Raw genomic sequence first — 20410 nt, 5'->3', positions numbered from 1 at the left:
GATTATCAGAAGAAGACCGCACTTGGGCATGTTGCGCAACAGGAGGCGCCATTTGATATTACAGAAGGCACCACGAGGCCCCTTATGTAACACCAAATGTCAGCATTCCACCGTAGCTCTTGATTTGAATTACAAAATCATGCATTTGGACAATCAGGACCGAGGTGTTTGGATGGCACCATCCAAGCCCTCTCCAACACATGTTTGTGAATGCACCCACGTGGGCACGCCCCCCTGAAAAACGTCTGTTCCGCTTTTACCCTTATATCGGATCTCAGTGAGGACCAGAATTGAGGCTCACTGCTGAGCCACTCCTGATCACTGTGTGTGCACTTGGGAGCGGTTTTAATGCATTCTGTAATGAGATGCGAAGACTTGGACTGTGTCTGACACAGCAGGGTTCAGTCTGGCCCTTTAGTACCTTTGCCTCAAAATGTTCTTCACTATTATGACAGTGCTTATACATGGGGGGAACCCTGCATAAAGGGCTATATGTGATCACACATTATTATGATTCTATATGTAACTCTCTGGTGATGTCTGTGCATTGGGAAATGAATATTTGCAAATCTGGCATGAAAGGAAGCTGTCTCTGTGGATGCCCCAGCATCCAAATGTAGTGGTACAATGTCCTTTTATCACGGGATGACATTTTTAGGGGGGATTAGAAAAATATATATATGGGGTGTGGGCGTTTGGCAATAGATACTAAATTAAAGGTGGTGGGGGTGGGAAACCCCCAAAATAAAAAAATAAAAAATTCAGTTAGTTTTTTCATTATAATATCCGTGGAAAAGAAACCACGAAATGTCATCACGTGATGAAATTACATGGAACCAATGGAGTGAATCATGTGGCAGTTTTTCGATCCTCATCTCCTAATCCTGTGGCTGTCCTTCTCGGTGCACATGATTCAAGGTTACAAACCTTTTAATGTAAGGGCGAGTGCTGTGAAACATGTAATGAGCCGTACATCCAGTGTGCATAACTTTCTTAGTGATTAAAGCACACATATGATTATCATAGAAGCATTTGCCAAATATAAAAAAATAGCTGATCTATCTTATGTTCCCAATTTGATGCAAAGCAGGCAGGAGGCCTCACTGGCGTTATTTGTCTCCTTCCCCGTTCTCACATGGGCATTTTGAAAGAACACAATAAGAGCCTAGCAGGCAGTCAAAATAATTGGTAAGGATATTCTCGAATTTGATCATGTGTTTTGCTCAGTTAGTCACGTGTAAACATCTGGTTATGACTTAAATATATACTGGAGATGATCACTAGAAATGAATATTGTACAATTTCATAAATACAATGTATATGTTAGTGAAATTAAATAGTTTGCCTTTTTTTAAACATATATAACCGTTTTTGAGGGAAAAAAAAACAGCCCCATCTTCAATTCGATGTGAGAATTCACCGCAGAGAAAATGTGAGGCAATTCGAACATTTTTTAAATCATTTTAGGGAGGTGTTATAAAGAGATTCCAAAAATCAATTAGAGTGACTGTTGATACAGGAAATACATTTTTGAGGTAAGCATTCAAAATCCAATAACATAGGTATGCTCCACACTTCTACTTCATGGTGTGTCTCCTTGTGATGCCTTCAAACAGTGGTCTATTAAGGACCATGTAGTCTAAGTGGGAAGAAAACAAATGAGCCCTGTGTGCAAAGTCCATGTTACCAAACCCACAATACAGGAAGTTTAGTATTTACAAAGTTTTTAATTTTAGCTGATGAACGATCAGAAGGTCATCAATATTTTAATCTTTTTGAACACACATGTACCTTATATTAAAAAAAAGAAAAGGGAAGAGTTATCAGTACTATTCGTAATAAATAAGGGTGCCTCCCAAAAGTATGGCATCAAACTCATGCATTATGGCAGATTAGTATCTGGCGAGGGTCAATGAGCTTGTTACAAGCAGGCTAATTGGCCCTGGCCGGGTCCTTACCTCACCAACAAGGCACCGTTCGCCGCCACGTCCTCCGGCAAATGGCGCCATGGACAGGGAGAAGGGACTGCATCCGGTAAGATAGCTCAGCGGATTGAGCGCTCGCTGCTGCGATCTGATCGTGATCTGCAGGTCGCAGGTTCGAATTCCTGCAAGGCTAACCCAGCCTTTCATCCTTCCGAGGTCGATAAGTGAGTACCAATTTCGGTTGGGTGATATTGTATGTAAGTATGAGCTCTGTAAAGCGCTTTGGATTAAGGCGCTATATAAATAACACATCATTATCATTACATGTAGTCCCTTCTCCCTTTCCATGACAGCTGTTTTATTTTTTTCCTATTTTATTAATGGCTGCCATAATATTTATTGTTTATTTTCAATGGCCGCCATGGAAAGGAAGAACAGACTTCATCTTCTGTTCCACGGCAGCCCTTTCTTCATTATTTTTAATTTTTTCAGTTGCGAAATGCCAGAAAGTCTCACAACTGAATTGCTCTTTGTACCCTGGTTTTATGGGCTGGAGTACTAATAGCAATAAGCCCATGACGGGGGGAAGGGGCATTACCACTTTTGGTAATGCCCGGGGCCTGCGTTAACTATGGGCACCGGGGCATTACCTAAAGCGGTAATGACCCCCCCCCCCCCCACCTGGTCTTATTGCTTAAATGTTTGATCCTAATGAAAAAGGTGAAGGCTACAAAGATGGGTTTAGCGAGCTTCGTGGACCGGATTTCACAAATTGCACTAATGAAGTGCAATTTTGCACAGATGCACTTATTTACCCCAATATTTGCCCAGACCAAAATATGGTTCTTGCCATCGTACAAATGCCTTTTCTAAACTGGTCACTCAGCTCCGTGCCATTTTTGCAATGCTGTGTTGGTGAAATTGTCAATTCAAAATTGATGTTCTCTGTTACACTTTCTGTGATTAGGGCCCATGATAGCAGATTAATCGTGCATCCATAAACGGTCTAGCCATCATTCATATGAAGGAACGATTTTAAAAGAATCTAAGATGCGACTAAGGCCTGTGTTACAGAAACTTTACACAGGCACAGTGCTGTTTTGCACCATAACTGCACTAGGTTAAGCATTTCCCTGGTGCACCATAATACGTTTTGCCCCCATTTCAAATGCCATGCAAAATTGCACTTGTACCTGTATAAAACCCTCTGAAACATGAGCCCTGACTGTGCCACCTGCACACCCAGAGTCAAACAAACACAGCCATGCCTACAAGTGTAAAAGGACATAATGGTAGTGGAGTGAAACGGTGTCATCATTCCATATATTCATACATAATCAGGAGACACATGCATGTATTGTATTGTATTTGGTTATTTATGTAGCGCTCTTTCCCCATTTGTATGGCCTCAATGCGCTTTGTGGTTGGAACGCCCTTGGTGACCGTAGTCAATGTATGGGACTTAGGTGGCTGGCTAGGCTCGACTAAGCAGCCCAAATAGTCCAGGCACGTGAGTGGGTGCTGTTGGTGGTTTGTGATAGAGTGTTATTGTTGAAAAGAGTCGATGTGTGGCCAGTTATATACCAAATTTCTTTTTGTTGGTAGTTGCTGTATGCTAGTAGCAGAGGTGTTGATGTACATCAGGTGTGTCAGTATGCACGGCCATATGCGCTGCTAGACCAGATGAGCATAGTCATAGCTGCATTCTACGGTGCATGGCTGCTTGGCCGTGTCTGCGGCCTGTGTCCACAGATGTGGTGTGAGGTATACGTACCGCAGGCTTCAATGTTGTTCGGCTGCAGTGATCTTTGTCCAGCGCGGACGGCATGGTTTCATAAGTCATGGTCTCTCTGATGCGAGAGTCTGAGCGGTGAGGGCGAGTGATATCGCCAGATATGGGTGAGGGCAGATATGGCCTAGGTTTCACAATACAGTCGGTTACCCGAAATAATAGGAAGATGAGGTGGATACTTCCAGATTTGAGAAACCTGTATAGTAGGATTGAGGGTGTGCACAACAAACGATGAATGCAGAAAGAGGGCACACTTGGTGTTACACTGTCAAGGCCATTGGCAACTAGATGTTTAACAAAGAACACAGACAGCTCATTCCCAATTGTTCCAAGTAGGGATAATTACAAAGGATACAGTTATAGTCATTTCAGTCACATGAGCAGTTGCTAATATATCACAACATAACTATGGACCTGCGAGCCAATGGATGATGAAGCATTCACAGGCATGTCAAACAGCTCAGTGCAAGGGACTATAATTGTTATAATAATAATATAATTGTTATAATTGGTTATTTATAATGCGTTTAATACCTAGAGGTCTCTAAGCGCGGACCCAGGGTTCGAACCTGTGTGGTTTCACATCGTCTTGCTTTCAAGGCGAGCGCGTTGCCCTTGAGCTATCCTCCCAAGACAAAGCCGGAATACCTGAGCCCTTTGGTATGTTACAATCCCAGACATACCCAAGTACATGTTTCAAGCACACTGTGCTCAATGGTGGCATTCTAGCTGCTTAAACTGTACACATCAGCTATACAGTGTGCTGCTCCCTTTTCTATGTTAAATCATATGTAGGTTATAGACACAAGTGACAACTGGAGTATTGATGGTTACAAAGGCATGTTTAGTTCTTTGAGGTAGGGGAGGGCATATATTGTGATCCTTGGGGAGTTTCATCAACACTGAGATCATATGTTTGGGGCTCGGCGTCAGGAAATGAGGCAACCTGTTGAATATTAAGAGAGTTGTATGGTGGATTTGGGATTTGGAAAACAGGTTGATTTTGATTGGTTAAGAGTTTTGCTGCGCTTGGCATGATGGCTGGTGGTGGGAGCCCTAAGGCAAAGCTAGCATGGATTGGGAAGCAGCTCACGCCAATGGATTTGTACAAACGAGCACAGTGAAAGCAAACCGCCACACCTGTCAGTCCTCTCAGTACAGCTATGCCATCTCCAACTTGCATAGGTGGCAATTCTTACTATTGATTTATTATTTTTTCTCTTTTTCAGCAAGCAGATTTATTTCCTCAGGATATGGACTAGCGGGATGTTACCTTGGTTGATATTTGAAGCAAATATAAAGTTTGGTGGTGAGGCTAAAAGGGGTTTCAGGGCACTATCCTCTCAATGTAGCTTGTCTGTGTGGGGTATTAATACCACAGTTGATGGTATTGCTAAAATATATTTGTGCAGGCACTGCTATGTTATTACTACTGGGGTTTGTTTGTATATTTGGAATTGTAAGTTGGGGATGGTTGGGAAGGATGTTGGGGGGAGCATTTTAGTCAGTGTTTAAAAGCAATCAACAAGCATTGTTTTGTTTTGGATCTGACTAGACACATGCATTTTACTTTACCCAGATTTCTATGGAAAGCCAGAGGGTTTTGACGTGCATAGCCCCTGTGATAGGTAGGTGTATCCTCAGGCAGCATAGGAAGTTGCATATGCCTGAGTGGCAGTGGAGGACCAGGACACCTTATGCTAGAAGGTAAGGTAGGATGCATAATGGCTCATCCATGAGTCTAAAAGGACCTCTTGGTTGGAGGGAGGGAGGAATTCAGAGGACTTAATGTTTCCTGTGAAAAATGTGAAGGTTTGAAAGAGATTGCGGTTCATTTACTCCTTTTTCTGGCTGGAGATAGAACACTGTGGCCCTCATTACGACCCTGGCGGAAAGTAACTGACCTGACCGCCATAGCGTAAATAGCATTTCCGCCATTGCACGATGGAGTAAAGTGCGGCTAATTCTGACCCATCGGGCACGAGCATTACGCCATGGCGAAAGTGCAAAGTCCGCGATGGCGGAAATGTCCCCAAAACGCCCCTCACCGCCGCCGTACGGCGCCCTAGGTGCAATTCCGCCACCCATCATAGCGGTCACCGTAATGAGCGGTAATCGCAAAATACGGTGACCGTAAATATACGGAAACGGAAGTAAAAACATGGGGCCGGAACGGGAAACAGCACGCCGTACACCTATAAAATCAGAATCCCAACACAACCATTAAAAATCATACCCTGAGACACATCCCAACCCGTTAGCCACCCTAGTGAAAACAATCAAAATGGGAAAAGTTGCGAAAAAAGCGTGCGACCGAAAGCGGCAGGTCCACTTCTCCCATGAGGAACTCACCGTGCTCACAGAGACCCTCCAGGAGAATGCTGCCGTCGTCTTCTCGACGCAAATGACCAGGACGGCACTTGCGAACAAGAAGGCCATATGGGCCCTGGTGGCACAGCAGGTAAGCGCGGTGGGGACCGCACCCCGCAACCCACAGCAATGCAGAAAGCGATGGGACGACTTGCGGAGCATACTATCAGCCAACCGTAACATTGCCACAGCTACCGGGGGAGGATCGGAATCACCCATCAAGTTGACCCCCTGGGAAGAAATCTGTGCCTCCACCATTGGAATGGAGAGTATAGAGGGAGTCGGAGGGATGGAGAAAGGAGTGCAGACATCCGAAGAATCAGGTAGGTGGGCCAAATAAAACAATGCTAAATCCACAATGTCCAATCATGTGAAGTACCATGTGTCCACATAGTGCAACAGAAACACATATCCAGGAGAACGTCCACATACATTGGCCTGATAGCGCACTTTAAAAGTCACATTAAATACATAAATTATAAAAAATCCTAAAAACACCCTCTACACGTGCAGCATGCACACCCTAACTGCAGGCTGCAAAACAACTGCATCCTCAATCCACACAAAAATGAAACCACCTCCAAGGCCCTGACCCAAATCACCCTCAGGTACCACCCCAATGCATGTGATACATTGCCATTCCAATTTCCACAGACCCATAAATAACGCTCGCCCTCCTTTACTCCACCACAGGGTCCGATTCAAACGACGAGCTTCAGGACACCCCTAGCAGCACACCTGCAAAGAGGGCCAAGACCAACGGCCAAAGACCCTCCACCTCAGCTGCACGGATCAAGTGGCAGCACACAGGAGGGGACTTCAACAGGCACCCCAGCAGCCAGCATGCCCACAACAGCAGCACCACAGGTCCCCCCAATGGATGCCACAGAAGGCACTGCTTCTGGTGGCAGCAGCACCATAGGTGACACTGCATTAATGGCAGCATGCTCCGTAGGATCCATCCATGACCTGTCTCAATCCCCCTGTTTGTTTCATCCCGTACACCATGAGGATACCACGCAGGGGCACCCACAAGACGACGACTGGCCATCCCCCACAAGCCCTGTGGCAAGGCAACATGAGGTGATCAGCCCCTCTGTGACACCACCGCAAATGGGCATGGCCCAGCAGAGGCAACAGTCCCTCGACCAGGTGATCGTGCAACAGCAGCAACTGGCCACGCTCCTCAAGGAGCATGCTGATGAATGTGGGGGTACTAAGGCAGCCATAGAAACATCTACTGAGACACTTAGGGCATAAATGGAGAGAAGTACAGAGACACTAAGGGCACAAATGGAGAGAAGCACCGAGAGCCTGAGGGTACAAATGGAGAGAAGCACCGAGAGCCTGAGGGGGGAACTGCATGCGACGTCCAAAGACGTATGTGCTGAACTTGCCGCTGTGCGCCGTGTGCTCACTGAGCTCTCACAAACCCTTAGGGACATGCATGGACGTGAGCAGGCAGAGACATCATCCGTTGCAAGTTCCGTCCAGGGCAGCCCCCAACGTAGATCTGGGAGGAACCTGCGCTCCACAGGCAGGGGTGCCCCTGATACCCGGAGAGGGGGCTTGCAATAGCGTCTGCCCACTGACAATGAGCATCTTTGGACACTGGTGTTCGGGGGGAGGTAGGAGGGTGGAGGGGGTGTGTTGGGCTTTCTTGGGTGGCGGGTCGATGGGGTGTGTAACATAATTTCACATATGCTATAAACATTTCACAATCATCCAATGAGATGTGTGGACATTGATCTTTGTGTACGAGGCCTTTATAGGCGTACAGTCCATATTGTGCATGTTCCAGACACACACAGTGCCACAAGTCCCGTGTCCATGTATCAGCCACCAGGCGTGAGTGCTAGAAGCATGAATCTATGATATTCTGATGAATTTCACGGGCCTCCTGTGCCTCGCGGACTCCTTGAGGTGCTGCCACATCCCCACCCTCATCATGACCATCTTCAGGTGCTTGCAGTTCTGGGTCAGGGGGCATGGGCACATTTCTACGTACGCACATGTTGTGCAGCATGACACATGCCATGACCATCTTTGCAACCTTCTCATGGCGGTACAGGAGTGCCCCGCCAGACCTGCTGAGGCAGCGGAAACGAGCCTTCAGTAGGCCGAATGCCTGTTCTATGACTACACGGGTACGTGAGTGGGCATGGTTGTAGTCCTCCTCATGCTGGTTCTGTGGGTTCCGGAGTGGTGTAAGGAGCCATCTCTTCAGTGGATACCCGGCATCACCTGTATGTGGACAATAAAGGATGTTTGTGGAATGACATTGCTACGTACGCACCCCCCCCCTTCCTGCCAGGTCATTGCCGCATCACATACCCCACATTATCATGCATGAAATGAGACTCACCGAGTAGCCAGGATCTGTTCCCTGCGTGTCGCTCCATGTAGCGTGGTATTGTAGAGTTCCTCAAGACCATAGAATCATGGGTTGATCCAGGAAATCGGGCACAACAATGTGTAATGATCCTGTTGGAGTCACACACCATTTGTACATTAAGAGAATGATATTGTTTCCGGTTGCGGTATTGGACCTCCATGGCATGTGGGACAACCAATTCCACATGGGTGCAGTCGATGGCACTAATGCAACCCGGTATGCCGGCAAGTGCATGGAATCCCACTTTTGTGTTTGTAATCTCCTGCTCCGAGCGTGGTAAAGAGATGTAGTCGTCTGCGTGCTTCAGGAGGGCATCGAGCACTTGCAATAGTATCCGTGACAACAGTGGCTGTGAAATGCCATGCAACTGTCTGACTGTGTGCTGGTAGGTGCCTGTGGCCAGGAAGTGGAGTACAGACACCACCTTCAGTAGGGGTGGGATGGCGGTTGGGCTATCTATCATGCTGACAAGGTCAGCGTGTGTCATGTCCACAATGGCGGTTATGGTGTCCCGGTCCAAACGGTAGAGGGTGTGGATCTGCTCATCAGTGAGGTTGAACGGATGAGCTCGGAGGCGTGGGATTGTGGGCTGCCTGCGTGGTGGTAGTGGCTGTGCTGGTGGGCCTTGCTGGCCCTGCCTTGCCCTCCTCCTCCTCCTGCGTCTCCTCTGTGCGGCCGGTTGTTGTAGTAGTTGGTGTTCGTCTTCTTCTTGAAGTTGGAGTACTTGCAGTGCTATCAGGTCCCCCAGGGCCAACATCGCTAGTCCTGCCGGTAGCATTTTGGAGTGGGTGTGGTTGTGGGAGGGGGTTGGGTGTGCAATTTATGTGTTTTCAGGCTGTATAGCCTCCACCTGTGGTGATTCATTCCACCTGTGCCAGCTGCAATCCCCTTTGGGCGAGCACGTCTCGCACACAACGCTGCAATTTGACGCATGGCATCTTGCTATTACAATCATGTATTTAATCCCGATGGCAGTGAAATATTGGTTTATATGTTCATTCTGCTATGGTCCCATTGTTTCACATACTATCTTTGCAGTCGCGAACAAACTTGTGAAGGGTCAGTGGAATGTAGTACTCGATTAACGGTGGACCCTCATGCAGCACTGTACCGAGGTTCACCGACGGGCGGGGCGTCCCATTTGTGAGTGAAGCCAGTTGCCATTTTCACACACTGCCGCACTACATGGATGAATTTGTGATTTCAAGCGGTCACAGATGCCTTTTCGACGTGATGTTGCAAATGAGGAATTCGAAGGACAGCGCTTTCGGTTTTCAGCTAGCGGCGAGGAGAATCCCACAGGTCTGACTGCAAATATAACGTTCTATTGTTTAATGTCCTTCGGACAGGGGCCATGGCGAGAATGCAATGATTGATATGAATAGTATGGGATGCGCAATAGCGTAGTGGACGATAAGGCAGGACGTTCCCAAATACATGTTACTTCACAACACTAGAATTCCGGGCTGGAGCACAGTGGATTTTGCAGACTGCATTACGCACAGACTCAATGGAAATTTCACATGTTATGTGAGTAAATAATCAGGCGTTTTTATACCGGGATGAGGGAATGATGTATGGATGCATGGACAGATGATTTAATTGAGAGTTTGCCATGTACATGGCTTTTTGGAATCTATCCACTTCCCCTGCGCTATGTGATGCAGAGCTGCCATAGTGGGACCATCGTCTATCTGCCCTTGTTGAACCCTCCCTGTCTCGACGCGCCTTCAAACACTTGTGTCTATGCACGTTACTAATCCCATCTAATGGATTCTGTTTTAACAGACGCATGCAGACAAACACTCGTTTGTAATAGTGTTTTCACCTCGATTTATATAGTTATGATTCGCAAGTGATTTTTGGGTGGAAATAATCCTTTTGAGTGGGCTAGCATGCATATGGCTGTAGATTTAGTGTGATCATTGAAGTGAGTAATTCAAATGAAGTTCTGATGCCCATACTATTCTTTTTCATTTAATTTGGGTGACAGGTATCTCCTCCCCTTTTGCCGCTGCCATCTGTATGCCACTCCTGCAGATGGCTTTTACTCCCGACACCTGCTGCTTCGAGTTAATCAGTGGAGCACCATTACGATCTTATGGGACGATCGCCAATGGGCCACATGCCCTTACGCAGTACTAGTGGCTAGGAGCAACATATCGACCTTTCAGCTGGACGAGTGCCTACCTAGTGGGACGGCCCTGCGGTTCTAGGCGCTTCCATGTTGCCTTTTTGAACGTGAATGTAGCCCCTGTGTACCATGAAGGAACAGGGCGTCACACAAGAAGAAGCTGGTCATTTATTGCGGAGGCAGCCCACATTAATGAAAAATATTTTGGATTTTATGACCTAATAGCTGTATGGGCTTGGTGAATTTGATGTGCATTAAAATTTTATTCTGATATTAACCGTGTAGCGTTATTCTTTGCAAGTAATGTAGCATATTCCTATTTGTGGAGCGATGTATTGTGAGAAGATCTGCATTGGGTTCCGGCTTCTGAGTATAGTTGCGTGGTACTGTACTGGCCGCGTTTGCCTACGAAGCCCAGTAAGGTCAGGGATAGGGGCTGCCATTATGACTGTTTTAATGATGTCATGCTCAGGGGCGGGGGATTAGCTTTTGTGTAACAGATGCCGGTCAGCCAGGTGGATTGGTGGAATGATGTGATTATCAGAATATGGCTGGTCACAGGTGCCTGTGTTTGCGTGCGTTTCTTGGAGGGAGACTGAGGTCATGTCCATTGGAATAGCTTCTGTATTCGTGCCATCTGTGCCCTGCAGCTCCCATTGGCCCCTCTTGAGATGAGCCTGGCTGCTCAGTCACTCTGCCAACTTGTGTGGTACATGCTTATGCTGATGGTTGGTTTGTTTACTGGCAAGAGTACAGGGCTGGTGCAGTCTCCCTCAGGATACTGCTTTGAATGTTGCCTTACACTGGTGTCAAGCGATGGGGGCCTGTTGTTGTTTTGTCTCATATTTCAGTTCATATTGCTGTACTTGAACCTTCACATGCCTGTGCTGCATCAGTACGGCAATGATGACATGCCAAATATGGATGGCCACTCACAAGGCACTTGGAGCCCCTACATTCATTTGTTCGTTGGCATGCATGGGTGACTTGTACATTTCACTGGTTGCATTGTGTAACTTCATTGCACCTACGAGGAGTTGTGCAATGTGGGCAAGGAGTGGTGTACAGGCACTCAGTAGGGCCATTTACGGTTGGTTCACGATGCCGTAATTCTCACCATGGCGGAATGGTACTTTCCGCCATGCTTGATGGCGTTAAGTAAATGTCCGCTAGGGTCAGAATTCGCGTACCGTTGCGCCATGGTGGTAATTACGGTTTTGCATGGCGCGCGTGCACGTACTTGGTGCAGTTAGCGTTGGCGTTCACTACGGTGTCGCTAATGGCATTGTACTTTACGGTGACGGGTCATAATCGCACCGAGCGCTATTCGATGGCGGTATTGCATTTCCGCCATCGTTTTTCGATTTCCGCCAGGGTCGTAATGAGGGCCTGTGTCATGATGCCTACCCCCGGGCATCAGGACCAAGGCCATCAGCTCCGGGAGCAGGCATCCAGACATTTATTTAAACCTCAGCAGCCCCGGCTAGGGGCTGTCTGGGTTCAGTCCTGGCGCCTTAGGTGCCAGGCTCATCATAGAAATCAGTCCTGGCGCCATAGGTGCCAGGCTCATAGACTTTACTTACCTGATGCAGACCATGCTGCAAAAGAGCCCAATCCTACATGAGGCCTGGATGGGACTATTTTGTTACAGGGACTATTTTGTTACAGGGACTATTTTCTTACAGGGACTATTTTTTACTCGGGCGTGGCTCTAGGGAACTTCTTACCTGGAACTACTTTGGAGGCTATTTAAACCACACCCGAACAGCAGCACACGCTTCGCGTTATTCTGCATCCAGCAGCGTGACGCTCACCGTGCCTGCAGTCAGCATCCAGTCTTCTTCCACGCCCGCCTCGAATCCAAAGCTCCTAGAATAAAGAGGAAGAAAAGGTTAGAAAACAAACTTTATTTGATTCCTTACCTGATTCCGGACCCAGCACATCTCCGAGCCTGGAAAGGACATTATTCCAGCACGCGCCGCATCGCCAGCAGCAGCGCTGTATTATACTCACCAGTCCACAGCATCTTTTGACTCGGCGCTGCCTCCATCATTTTCTTCGTTGAAACCCAGCATCTGGAAGGAAAAACAAAAGAAAACACAAGGTGAGCCGTGAGAACCGACAAAGACAATCTCTTTTGCCACCATAGGCTTACCTGATTTATCACCGGAGGCATTACTCTTTAATTCGCCGCATCTTCTTATGCCGCACCTATAAAGGGAGAGAAAACAACAAGTTAAATTCATGCAACTTTTACCGGACAGTGTTTGATAACACAGACTTTTACCTGAACTCCATTGGCTGCCTCCAGGCAATATTCTCTTGGAGCCAGCTGCAATCTAACGAGGGAATGGAACAAGAGTGAACATCGGACATATTGAACTCTTTGAACTTTATAAACATTGGAGCCAATATTCTTCCGGAACTCCTCCAGTACCTTCAAATCAGTGAAGTAACTGGTATCTACGCGCCCCTGCATGTCATGCAGGATGGAGAGCTCATCATTTAAAAACATAAGGTGAGGTTACTAAAAGGGATATCGGAGGTGATCAGTGGGAGAACGAGAACAGTTGAGGATGGGGCCATCACTAAAGTCCACGGGTGGCTAAATCCCTTTCTCCACTTGCAGGAGAATATTTCTACAGATCCAGCAGACAAGATTAGGCGGGCCAGTCCAGACTGTCATCTCTGCACTACGTATCATGTTGGTGGAGACCGCAGCTGTCCGGGTCCGATCGACGCCCCTGTGGGAACCAGGTGAGCGTAACACATTGGTTTAGTTGAAACTTGGAAACATTACAATAGTCTGGTTGATTGTAGTGATTGCCTGGGAGGCAACACTAGAATGCTAGAGAGAAGTGATAAGAACATCTCCGCTTAGCCAGTTAGCTTAGAGTGGAAATCCACAATGACTAAGTTTCATTAACTAGACACATCTTGTGCCTACATCTAGCAAATGGCATTGCAATGGAAAGATAACCTTTCTTTTCTTTTCTTTTCTTTCTGTGACACTCTTGCTAGAAACTAGAGTAGTCATAGTCCCATTTCCTTCATCCTTGTGGGTTGTCCCCAACTTGGGAACAGTATCGGAACCCTTGGCAGTGAAAATAATGAGCTTCCTTTTAAATTTAGTATAACGTGCGACGGCAGCGCCTCACCTCTGTCCCCTTTGAACACATCGGATGCTTAGATACCTGGCTACACATATTACTTATATGGCATACTAGTGGGGGAAGGCCCCGTCCCCTTTCCTCCATCCATGTGGGTGTTTCCACCGAATAAGAACATAGGGTGGAGCTGTGACAACCTGCCTCATATCTAGGATGAAGAAAAAAGATTTGTCAGAACTGCCAGAGCAAACTCTGCATCGTGCCTGGAGCTGGTGTCCAGCGAATTGTGCACACAGAAGGCTGATGGAGTGGCCCAAGTAGCTGCCTTGATGATGACATCCCAAGAAGCATGTCTCTGAAACATGACCGCTGTGGCCTTAGCTCTGACCGAATGTGCATGAATCACCCCAGGAACAGGTTTGCCCCTGGCTGTGTACGCCTTCGAAATGGCCTGAAACATCCAATGGGCGATAGGAGACCTTGAAGCCTGAGAGCCGCGTGAGGAGCCCCAAGAAGTCACAAACAATGCCTCAGACTTCCTGAAGGATTTCATCCAAGAGAGATAAAACTTGAGAACCCTCTTGAAGCCCAAAGAATGTAGGTTCGGGAAGAACACCGGAAGGCAGTTCTCTTGATTCAGATGGAACAGAGAGACCACCTTGGGCAAGAGGCTTGGGTGACGTGTCCTTGATGAGGGGCAAAAATGCCTTTAGGGTAAAGCCCACTGCCCAGAGCTCAAGCAGATTCATATGTAGGAGGGACTCTATCCTGGACCATGCTCCATGAATCGTATAGCCCTTCGGCGTAGCCCCCAGCCGGAAAAAGAGGATTCTGTGAGGTGTTTGTGCTGGCCAGAAAGTGCCCCACCAGCTTGTGGAGTAACAGAAGCCTCTCGGTGGTAGGAAAAACCTGCTCAACAGTAGTGCTCCAACACACCCCAAGGAAGACCAGTTCCTGAGATGGGCACAACTATGACTTCCTCCCGTTGAGGGGATTCCCCAGCAGATGAAGGGATGTCATTTCACCAAAATGCCAGGGATGCGGAAGTGACATCACACGACCCTTGACCTCTGATGACATCACAGTCAGTGATGTCTTTGACCCTGCCCCCAAGTGACATCACAAGAAGTGATGGCACACAACCTTTCACCCTTTGACAAAACAGGAAGTGGCATCACATAGCATTGTTCCTCAGTACACTAGAAACATATGGTTACAATATCACTGTAATATGATATATATTTCATACAAGAATGTATCACCATATTTTGAATTAATATCAGTGTGTATAGGCCCATTTTTCCAAATTACTGAGAATGTAAGCAGACGTCCAAGGCCAAACGATGCCATGCAATGGAAAGAAAATACATGTGGCTCATATTGCCCAAGGGTAATAGGCCACCTACTTGAGGCACGGTTTTTACATCATAAATTAATCCAAGAAGAAAATAGTTCCCACCAGCTTTGCAGATTTGAAATTCTCATTGAAAATTAGACAATACTGGAGCAGAACTGCATTTCCATATTAAGAAATTGCCAATAATCGGTTTATAATGTGATCCTGCTAACCTTGCTAAGACATTCTTAGTTATGCTATGATTAGTGAATGCATGTTCCCATATAGTACTTCAGGCCATAATCCTCCCACATCAAGCACTGATGTCATAGTTGATTTTATTACCAACCTCAATGGCACTTGATTCATCAACCATGAGGGCTTGGTCAGACCTGACAGGATTTTTAAGTTATGACTTGTACGTTGCACGCACATCAGAGAGCCCCATATTAATCAGTTGACTTCAGATACAAGTGGGTTACGGTGGAGCTGCTTAGGTAGGAATGATAGTTATGCTGATATTGTTATAATCTTTCATCTCTTCTGAGACTATTGCCACTCTTACCTTGAATGGATGTATTGTGTTGAATCTGCTCAATAAGGTGTGTAGGGAGGGCATTAACATACAAGAAGTGAGAAAATATGGGAAGAACCCCTTGTTTTTCTGTGGTTTATCACAAGGGAGGTGGAGTTAACCACGGTTATAGATCAAGAACCTAGCCATCAGGTGTCCTTAAGGGTGTTAACATTTTCTTGTGGTTACAAACGGCAGCGATCGAGGAGACAAATCGCTCGAAAAAAAAAAAAAACTTGACAGGGAATGTGGGCCCTGAGTAGCTGGCCGCACAGGAAGTTGAGAGACAAACATAGTAGGTCAGCTGTTTCGGTACAAAGAGGTTGAAGACATACCTCTCAACCTATTGACAGGGGGTACCATTCAAGTCAACATAGCACTATTTTTGGGTGCTGAAGACTTGCTAAGAGAATGCTAAAATGTAGTCTCTGGGAACGATTTGGCTTATTAGGTGGATGGAACCTGATGCAGAAATCTTAAGACCCGTTCTAAACAAAGGTTTCACTGAGCTGTACGTTAGTACCTTGATGTGCGTGGTCGTGGAGGCAAACACTGTCAAAGTGTACACATTCCACGGTCCTTCATTGTATGGACCGTGCTGAGGTTAGGCGAAAAACTACAATTATACAAACGGCATGTGCAATTTACCTAAAATTGCATTATGACTTAATAGACATCCAATACTATTTTGTACATACTACATTGTGGGAGGAGGTGGAAACCTACCAGTTCCAACAATGTGCTCTTAAGGATACCATTAAAGCTTTCCAAAATACTTAAGACCTTGGATTATCAAAACAAACATGGCGGCGTCCCCCGCTCCCCCACTTTTCCAACAGACCTGCATAGCTCTAGCCATCCCACTTCTGCCGATTTGTTATACCCTCTGTACCCTGCAACAACTCAAAGCTATCATTTGCTTCAGTCCCTTTGGGTCAGGTCCCGCGGCCCGACCGGCACGGCTCAAAACCTGCTACTTGACAGAGCGAGTGCAGGTAGACTCCACCCGCCAATTCAAGAGACACCATCCCTGCATGGTCGCCTTTTCGTATGCCGCGGTCGCTTGGTTTGCTTCCTGGTTTCAGAGCCCTCGGTTCACAAAGCCCTCCTGGAAGGCTGGTAGCCTCTGCGCCTACATAAACAAAGAGATGGGACTGGCCTCTTTGTTTACTGATGGATAATACCAAAATGTACTGGAAAATAGTTGGCTATCTTGGACTGGAGGGCAATGTCCATTGAATGGCTCCCCTGCATGACAATCCTGCAGGAATTTGCAAGGTTGCGGGGGGCTACAACACAGGAGCACCATTTTTTCCCAAAACATTGTTTTTTTCAATTTCTTTTTACATATTTAAAAAAAAAAACATATTTTAATACAGGGGTCGCCGGGGAGACCGCAGGGGTCACTGATGTGACCACAGGGGTCACGGTTGCACCCTCTGGCCAACCCATATGATGTCCCTGACACCAAAGATGTTGTAGCTTTATGAACGAAAATTGGTGTGGTTGTATAATGATATTGTACACATCTATATTAAATTGCACAAGTACTTCATTCTGCAACCCTCCGGGATAATGATGAATACGTATTGATTTAATAGATTCATTTTCTATTTCTATTTCTTTGTGCTTTTAACGCGCCGAAAGCCCGCGGGCATCAGGACGCGGGGAAACCTAAGAACAAGATTTGCATGAAAAAAAAAAGGAAGATTGAATTCTAGGTTAGCCATAGTTATACCTGAAAAGTGCCCTGTTACCTTGCTATTCACTGAAATAAGAATGTTTTCAGTGATTTCCCAAAAAGTGATGTAATGTCCTTCCTGTCTCATTGAACATAATTATTCCGGGACTCCCCTGACGATAACTCTGGATCTGTCTCACCCCATTGAACATATCTTGAAACAAAGGATTCATTAACCCTATGTGTTTTCCTATTTGATTTCTAATTCTTATGCCTCGAGTCATCCTCACAGAATGGTATTCTGTTTCTGGTATCATTTTTACTTGCCAAATGTAATGCTGTAATATTAACTGAAAGCTATTGTGTTCTGAATTGCATGGTGAAGGCATGTTTTTAGATTGGAATTAATTCATGTTTTGAAATTATATTCTATTACTCCTTGATTAATTATATTGTATTGTGATCCTTTGGAGAATAATTCCTTGTCTCGAGACAGATGAGCTGCCTTCAGGTAGGCAGATGGCAGGACTACATTTGGGGAAGTCACTGGGCGTCAATGAGTGTGAGATTGGGATTTCATTCATGGTATTGACTAAAATCAGCAAGAATTGGATTGTGAGGTTTTTCCATCACACTGGCAAATAGGTAGTGTTTGAGGAGTGACAGGTATCTCAAACTTTGAAGTTGGGACTTTTGACACATGAATTGCAAAGCTATTATTTCTGGTCTCAGTGAATCTGGCAAGCATTATAAATCTGAAATACTTCTACAGGGAGATTTCTATAGGTTAAAAGTTATCTGGTGACCGTAAGGTTTTAAGCACTGGACAGATGGAAATTCCTTCCAAGACAAGGAAGTAACTATATGGTAGACAGACACGTGTTTGCATGTTTTGTAGTGTCAGCGTATGATAGATGTCTTTTAGATAGCTGAAGTTAATGCTGATGATTTGAGGTAATACACCAAGGCAAAGATCTTTTCCCTGGGGAGCTGATCTTCACAAACAGATATGGCATCAAAAATTGACACATGAGATCCTCAAAGAATCGTTGTACAACTCTTAGGAAGGCGATCTAAATACATAGTGGCGTGACATGCCTAGCCTCTGATTTAGACAGGAAATTAGAGATGGCGTGTATTGTCAAATTAGCAGGAACATTATTTTTTTTTCTAAAATGTGTGGTCCAAGATCAAGGCGCTTTGACGAAGAAAAAGGTGATCTGTGTTAATGAATTTCAACATGCCCAACTACAGCAGGAACTTGCATTGCTTAAGGAAAACAACTAATCAGATGACACGCTGCCTCCAAATGACGAAGTGGAAGTGGTTTCAGTTTGTGCAGGCAGAGAAAGAATGCCGTAGGGTGGTACAAGAATTACAAACTCTGCAAGTACAGGAAGAGGAATGATTGCAGCAATTAAAAAAGCCCACCCTCTATATCCAATGAAAAGAAGAATTATTAAAAGCGGGATTAAACAATTAGGGAAGAAAATTCGGGGATTAAGCAGTGAGAATGGGGAATTATTATCTGATTTAAAAAGAGCCAACCAGAATTTTGCATATCTTTCACTTGAATGTGATCAGCATATGGGCCGTATAAAACACATGTCTTAGATTTAAAAGTGTGAGAAATATATAGTGTTATGCAGGTGGCCCTCCATAAGTTAAAGGCCCACCTCTTCAAGGAGTCTCTCCTCCTCAACACCTAGGCCATCACCTCGTCCCCGCACACCCTGACTCGCTAGACACCGCCCTCTTCTATCCTCCCCGCCACCCGGCACAGCTGTGCCCTTCGTCTGTGCCCCTCTGTATCCTACCCCATGCTCTATCTCTTCTGTTGTTACCTCTGTAAAGCACTCAGTTATGTATCTGTATCGTTGCATACCTATGTAAAGCGCTCCGTTGCTTCTCGAAGCCAGGTCTGCACTTAATAAACACAACAATAATAATAATATTAATAAAAATAAATGGTAAATACACGGATAACATGCGATCACACAAGATTGTGTCAGCTGGAAGCATTAAGATAAATGGAAACTAAGCACAGGACTGGGACACAAAATAATCCTGGACACCCCAAAAAATAAAATTGGCCCACATTTTCAATCCACAAGTTTTCACAACTCACTGAGTAGCAACAGAAGGGACATTATTGGGTCTATGGTGCATTTTATAGGGAATTGGTAAAAAATAAATGGGAATGTAATCTTATTTTATGGTGACATGTTTGGGTTAATGCATTTTGAAGCACACTGGTGCAGTAATGTCAGTGAAAACTGTATAGTATTTAATGGGCCTCAGCACGAGTTGGGCGGTAGCCCTTAAATGCGCGGGGTAATGGTATTACCGCCACATTTAAGGGCAGCCCAATCATGAGTTGGGTGCTAAATGGGCTGTTCTACCTCCAGCTTTTTGCTGGAGTTGAAAATCCCATTTAGTGCTGTTTCATAGTGCTTGGGATGGATGCAGGAGCCTGGTGATGTATGAACGAATGTTTGGTGTGTCAGTGAGAATGTTATGGTGTGAGTGAGATAATGCTTGTAGCTAAGGTTCCAGACTCAGGCAGTTGGAGAGTCCATGCCTGGGTGATGGGAGCCAGTGTAACCTTGATGTAACTGGAATAAAGTAACATGCTGTAACTGACCCGATGTGCCTGCAGACTTACATTATATCAATGGGGATGAGCTGGTCTTTCTGGGAGGCCAGGAAAATAACCTACCTGGAAGAAGAAGAATGTAAGGTGACTAGGCTGCTGCGGGGGGTGCAGAAAAGGAGGCGGTACCACTGCTCTCACAAGTAAGTCCCTTCAGCCAGGGGGAAGAATGAGGGGGAGCTATACCTCATTAGACGACCCAGGGCGAAGAAAGAGGTCATGTACTCCAGTAGAAGACCCAGGGTAGAGGTACTTTCCAGGGCAGAAGAAGAAAGGGCTTTTGTGTGATGGATGCTGTACCCATAAAATTCATTGTGATCAGAGCTATCTTGCCACACTTATAAAGCCCAGGCGTTGTGAAGGACAAGTGGCAGAAGGCTGTAGAAGAGTAACTTAGCAGTTGCCCTTAAAACTAAATATGTACAGTGGGAAGATATATG

At 45.9% G+C, this 20410-nt stretch overlaps 1 protein-coding gene across 3 annotated transcripts in view; it reads right to left on the bottom strand.

Annotated features, from left to right (window-relative positions):
• SORCS2 (sortilin related VPS10 domain containing receptor 2) overlaps positions 1 to 20410 on the bottom strand; it is a 2879055-nt gene that overhangs the window by 102088 nt on the left and 2756557 nt on the right. The gene's annotated exons all lie outside the window — the stretch shown is intronic.

Source organism: Ambystoma mexicanum, chromosome 6q, assembly GCF_040938575.1.
Source record: "Ambystoma mexicanum isolate Mex_15411 chromosome 6q, UKY_AmexF1_1, whole genome shotgun sequence".
NCBI classification, from domain to species: domain Eukaryota; kingdom Metazoa; phylum Chordata; class Amphibia; order Caudata; family Ambystomatidae; genus Ambystoma; species Ambystoma mexicanum.
The sequence above is the reverse complement of the archived record's forward strand: the minus strand, read 5'-3'. Positions and strand labels throughout refer to the sequence as shown.